The sequence below is a fragment of the Podarcis cretensis genome (assembly GCF_951804945.1).
Source record: "Podarcis cretensis genome assembly, chromosome: 16".
Taxonomy (NCBI): domain Eukaryota; kingdom Metazoa; phylum Chordata; class Lepidosauria; order Squamata; family Lacertidae; genus Podarcis; species Podarcis cretensis.
This window is the reverse complement of record NC_137186.1, coordinates 18,292,456-18,298,745: the sequence shown is the minus strand read 5'-3', so window position 1 is coordinate 18,298,745 and position 6,290 is coordinate 18,292,456. Positions and strand designations below refer to the sequence as shown.

General features: G+C 47.0%; 1 protein-coding gene across 11 annotated transcripts in view; it reads left to right on the top strand.

Annotated features, from left to right (window-relative positions):
• The window catches only part of PC (pyruvate carboxylase), a 263,520-nt gene that overhangs the window by 224,589 nt on the left and 32,641 nt on the right, over positions 1-6,290 (top strand). The window lies entirely within an intron of this gene.

The following is a 6,290-nucleotide window of genomic DNA, read 5'->3' as shown; positions in this document are numbered from 1 at the left end:
CGACAATCTCTTTTGGATAACATAAGGCCATATTTGTTGTGCATCTGCTTTGTATCACTGCTGATATTAGGAAAGTCTTTCCAGCTCTTCTGTATACAGCAGCTTTCCTGGTCGCCACAATGTGACTGGAAACTCCATGCAGATGAATAAGCTGGTTGGCAAGAGATTGTTCCATCCCTCCTGCCAGTCCCCCTGGCTGAAGGCCAGAGGATGAGGTTGCCAGTGGCTACCAGCCACAATGGTTATTTTCTGCCTCCACTCAACACTTACTGGGATCCACAAGTGAGGAGAGTGCTGTTGAGCTCAGGTCCTCCTTGAGGGCTTCCCAGAAGAGGCTAGTAGCAATTGATAGTCTCCAGCTCCTCCGTGAATTTGCCCAATCCTCTTTCAAAACCATCCAAGTTGGTGGCCATTGCTGCCTCTGGTGGGAGGGAGTCCCATAGTTTAACTATGTGCTGCATATAGTTATACTATTATAGAACTCACTCCTGCAGGCCACCAACTTGGATGGCTTTAAAAGGAAGATTGGGCAAATTCCTGGAGGAGAAGACTATCAGTGGCTACTAGCCATAATGGTTGTGCTCTGCTTCATCAGTTGGAGGCAGAAATGCTTCTGAATATCAGTTGCTAGAGGAGGGGAGAGTGTTCTTGTGCTCAAATCCTGCTGTTGGGCTTCCCCATTGGGGCATCTCTTTGGCCACTCTGAGAATAGGAAGCTGAACGAGATGGGCCATTGGCCTAATCCAGCAGGCTCTTCATATGTTCTTATGATGCTTCCGTGCACTTTCCCCTCCTCTTGAGTAGTCAACCTTCACCTTTCTGCCTGACTCACCATTCCCTCTGCTCTGGGGTAGGAGTTTTTTTGTGGGGAGGGGATCTGAGAACCAGCCAGGAACCCATGATGCTGGAGCTGGTCCTCAAGCAGAGAGATCTGGATCATCTGTTGGCCCCTCGGGGATCACTGACCCTGTGGGGATCTGCCAGAGGGTCCTGCTCCTCCCTCTGAGGAGAGACCTCAGGTTGAGCCCTGACAACTCCTAGATTCTTATGGGAAAGGAGGGCGGAATCTGAGGGAGTGTTGACTAGTGGTTAAGGCAGATAAATCCAAAAATTCCAGGGTTTTTTAAATCTTTGCTTCAGCCTTCCCCAGTTGGGTGCCTTGGTCCTCAATTCCCAGCAGCCCCAGCCAGCACGCCCCTCATTTTAATTGAGCTGTGAGTTAAGGGCATTTGTCTGTATTTCAGTCTCTCTTTATCCTGCACTGCTGTGCCCAGGAAGAAAAACATTGACATTGGGCTTTAACCACCATTACTCACTTGTCCTCTCCTCCAATATTTATTTTACTGCAATTGCATCCCATCTTTTCCTCCAAGGAACTCCATGGTATGCATGGTTCTCCCCTTTGTCATTTAATGCCCACAACAATCCAGTGAGGTAGGTCAGGCTGAGAGGCAGCAACTGAGCTCAAGGTCGCCCAGTGAGCTTCATGGCTGAGTGGTGGATTTGAACCCTGGTCTCCAATGACCTTGTTGACGTTATCACCACTGCATCACCATTGGCAGGGCATGTTCAGCTGCAACTCCATCCGATGAGCATCAAATAATTTTGACAGACTAATTTTTATTTTTATTTCCCCCAAAATTTTCTTTCAGCCATGTTACAGCTCATAAATCCTCATTTGTTTGTGCAGATCTGCTTCCTCTTTTATGAATCTATCGATCTGGTCTTCTTTTTCTTCTGTTCCGTTGTTTGTATTGCTGAAAAAACGTTTCGTGCGAATCAATAGCGTTCAGGTTTTGAAGAAAGAAGGCTGTCTAATTGCAAGTGGCAGCTTCTCCCTCCCTTTTTGAATTATAAACACCCTCACACTTCTTTTCAAGACCTCAAAAGGCATCTGTACTTGGATTGTGGGAGAGGAGGGGAGGGAAATTTAAATAAAATGGATTATTAACTGAGTAACTGGCCAAAACCCAGATCCATCAGCTAAAAATCATTTTGTTGATTGACCACCTTGGAGAAAAGTCTGCTGATGAGGGAGAGAACAGAGTCCTTTGTTAATCCCCAGAGAGAGACGTAGGATGCAAAGAATTGAGCAGAGATGCTTGAGAACTGAAGCTCTCCAGGAATCTCTAGCAATGCGGACAGTTTCTGATCAGATAATAAGGAATAAGTGCTGCCCCCCTCTGGAAAAGGCTGTCCATGCTGCAAAGAGAGAGAGAGAGAGAGAGAGAGAGAGAGAGAGAGAGAGAGTAACCCGTCCTTTCATTTCTGCAGACTTTCCTGCTTTTTCTCCCAATGATCTCAGTTGTCAGTGGGAATTCCACCACATTTCTAGGATATCCCTGTTTTTAGGAACTGCAGGCATCCATCAGATGCAATCAGATACGCATCAGATCCAACGTACCCGCATCTGAACTCAAGCATGCAAGATTCCTCTGGTGTGCGTGCATGTGTGCTTAAATCTATGGTTTGCCCTTTGAATTAAAATCAATTGTTATGTAGTCAGAAGCATCCAATTCCCACTCACACACTCGGTGCCAATTAACCAAGGAGCAGAAATATAGCTGCACTAGTTGCCATTCCAATATTTTATTCCTCCTCATCTGCAAAGCATAAAGCTTTTAAGTTATTTTGCTTATTCCATTTATAATTTGAATTGTAAGGCTCGCAGTTCGCAGAGCTGTTTCAGAGATAACTTTTCTCTGCAATGCATTTGGAATGACACCCCACCACCAGAACACATCTCCTCATAGCACTGATGTCTTCCTGGCCACATTTGTAGGAATTTAATTCTGATTAGCCCAAAAACGAATAAGTAACGCTCTCAAGGGATTATGCAGTGCTAAACCTTTTATAGGCTTTTCCCATCAATTCATCATGTCCAAAGTGAAACACAATGGAAGCCATTTTTCAAAACCATCTAAAACGCAACAATAAAATATTATAATGAATGCCGTATGCTTTATTACAGTAAATGCAGTATGACTTCATTTATTTATATGTATGCTGTCATCTGCCTCCTTGGGACACAGGCCAGTCTCCCCTGCCTGTTGTTTGTCTTCCAAATCTAGTATATTGTGCTGATATAGGGAGGCTCCATTTAACTTCAGTGTCTAATAGTCATTCATAGAGCTACCTTCAGTGCAACTAGAGCCGCAGAAGAGGGCAGTGGGGCCATTTGCATTTAAGAATCTGTGGGTCAGGAGGTTGGTTGTAGGGAGTTGTAGCTCCTGGATGTGAGATATTCAAGAAATTTGGGGGAGGTCCACACACACACTTGAAACAGGTAGGAATGAATTCTTAGCTTGAAGAATTTTAGCATAAATTTTTTTCACTCCGTTCCATCTGCTACCCTCCGCCAAGGCACAATTGTTTGAGGCTTTGCTTGATCTTTTCCAGACACGCTTTTCTCGTCTGTACTGTAAATGGCATCATTTTATAAGATTTCCCCTTGCCTATTCAGTGTATGGACAGTTATGAAGTGCCAGCTCCAGCTTCTAAGAGATATATAAGCTAGGAATGGTTAAGTTCTGTCTCTTCTAAGCTAGTGACAAGGAATAATGCGCATCTCCATAGCTCCTTTCGGCACAGTCTGTGTGAGTTAGCGTCTGAGAAGGAGGTAGTAGGCAGTTTGATCTTGGGGTGCTTCTGAAGCAGCTATTGCCAACTTGGTGCCCTCCAGATGTTTTGCACCCCAACCCCAGCTCACGTTTGATACCAGTAGGACCAATTGCTGTTTAGGGCCTGTCTCCAAGGGCTGCCGCATATAGCAAGGCAGACCTGGGGGGGGGGGGAGCAGCCTCAACTCCTCTACAGCTGTTCTTTTGGTGGACAGAGCTATCTCCCCCTCCTAAGCCAGCCTGCTGCCCTCCTGAGAATTGGAGGGACAAACAGTCCCATCACCTATGTTAAAATAAGATTTAACTGTTTCCGTACATCAAAATTTGAGGGGGGGGGGGAGCAGGAGGCAGTCCATGCCACACCCCAGCAGAAAATAGGATGTCCCTACATAACCTTTGTGTCTCTTCTGCAGTGTTGACTTGTTTTACTGTTTTATTTTATTTATAAATTTTCTAATCTGCTTTTCAACTTTTAAAAAATTACCAGTGATCTCAGCCAGGCATAAAAGCACCCTTGACTTTTGCCTGAGGTCGCCCTGTCACCACCCTTTGCCTGCGTTGACATTGAGTCATATTAGGATTTCCTGGGCTTTCACTATCGGTTTTGGGTTTTTTTGTCCCAGGTTAAAAGGAATTTTTTTTTAATGTTCCAGGTTAATAGGAACATTCTTAGGGATCAGGTTTGGAGGTGCCAGTAGATGCAGCGCTTACTTTAGATGCCCAAGTGGCATCTGAGCACAAAGGTTTTCTCCCTTTTTCTTAACACCAGAACTCTTAGAAGCTGATTGTTGGAAGATGCAGGACAGATCAAAGAAAGGACTTCTTCATGAAGCACATAGCTGAGCTATGGAACTCCTTCCCACAGGAAGCAGTAATGGCCACCAATAGAAGAGAAAGCTGTCAGTGGCTACTAGAAACAATGGCTGTGTTCTACATCTGTGCTCAGAGACTGTGGTGGGATAATGAGCTGCTTGTGCGTTGAAGCTGGATCCCTCAGAGCTCACTCAGTGTAGTGAAGCCCTGCCTTGAGCGGAGCCCTTCAGCATGGCTCCTTCAGTCGCTGGTAGAATCTGACAGTGGGCGTTTGCGGAAACGTTTCCAACATAAAAGCTGTTTCACGGACATGCGCCTCCTGGATTCCCTGCGTGACAGTTTCCGGCGGGGGGTGGGGGTCCTTAAAGGCTGTCCTGATACCTCCTCACTGTTCTCACTGGAAGTATCCCAGAGCCTCCCCTCCGACTCCCTTTCCTTTGGAGCTCCCGCACTCCCCCTACTGGTTCCCTCTTCTGCTGAAGAAGTGTCTCTCCTATTCTCCTGAAGCCTTCTCACCACCTGTCCTTCCGATGGCAGTTCCCTGACATCCACCTCCCCCCCAGGGCCCCCTTCACCCCCTCCCGCCTCTTCTCTTACTGGCGGCGAGGACGGAAATCCCTGGAAGGAACTCCCCTCATCCTCCGAGGATTCAAACACTTCTAACCACGGCCTTCCGCCTCTTTCCCCCTCTTCCTCTCCTTCGTCGGAATCTGTTTCCACCTCCACTCCCGACTCTGGGAACCCTTCAAACTCCCCTTCCTCATCTGTAGTCCCGAAGTGTTCCCTCCTAAATCTTGCCACTGGTTGTGGTTTCCTTGGGAAACGCCGATGAAACGTTTCTATTAAAATCTCGTCTTTGACTTCCTCTGCCGGTACCCATGTGTTTTCTGACTCTTCCTCCCCCTCCCATTCTACCAAGTATTCCACCTGATTCCCCTTCCACCTGGAATCAATGATCCCTGCCACATCCATGTTGCGTTCTCTCTCTTCTATGACGGGTGTCCGGGTGACCTCCCTCTCATGTTCCCCCCACTCACATCCCTCTCTGTATGGCGACAGTAATGACCTGTGAAATACTGGGTGCAATTTCATGTGACTGGGCAATCGGAGTTTGAATGCTACTGGGTTGACCTGCTGTATGACCTCAAAGGGTCCCAACCGTTTGGGTCTCAATTTCTTACACCCTCCCTTGAACGGCAGTCCTTGGGTGGATAGCCACACCCGGTTACCCACCCTTATAGTTTCGCCTTCCCTCCTATTTCTGTCTGCTTGCTTCTTATATTCTTCTTTGGCTTTCTCTAAGTTGAGTTGGAGCTGACGGTGGATCGCTTCCATCTCTTCAACAAAATTTTCCGCTGCAGGTACACTCCACCTTCCCCCGCCCTCTCCTGGAAACGCCCGAGGATGACACCCATAATTGGCTAGAAAGGGACTCATCCCTGTGGACACGTTCTCCGCGTTGTTGTAGGCAAATTCTGCCAGAGGTAACCAGTCTACCCAATCAGTTTCTCTGTCCTTTACATAACACCTCAGATATTGTTGCAAAACCCCGTTTGCCCTTTCTGCTTGCCCATTTGTTTCTGGGTGCCTGGCGGTGGAAAAACTTACCTCCACATGCAACATGCTCATTAGTTTCCTCCAGAACCTAGAAGTAAATTGTTTTCCTCTGTCGCTCAAAACCCTCAAGGGGGCGCCATGCAACCTAAAAATGTGCTCCACAAACAACCTTGCGGTTTCTTCCGCTGTCACTGCATGTGAACAAGCTATAAAGTGGCACATCTTAGTTAGTAGATCTACCACCACCATGACCGCGGTTTTCCCTTTGGATCTCGGTAGATCGGTCATGAAGTCTATGGA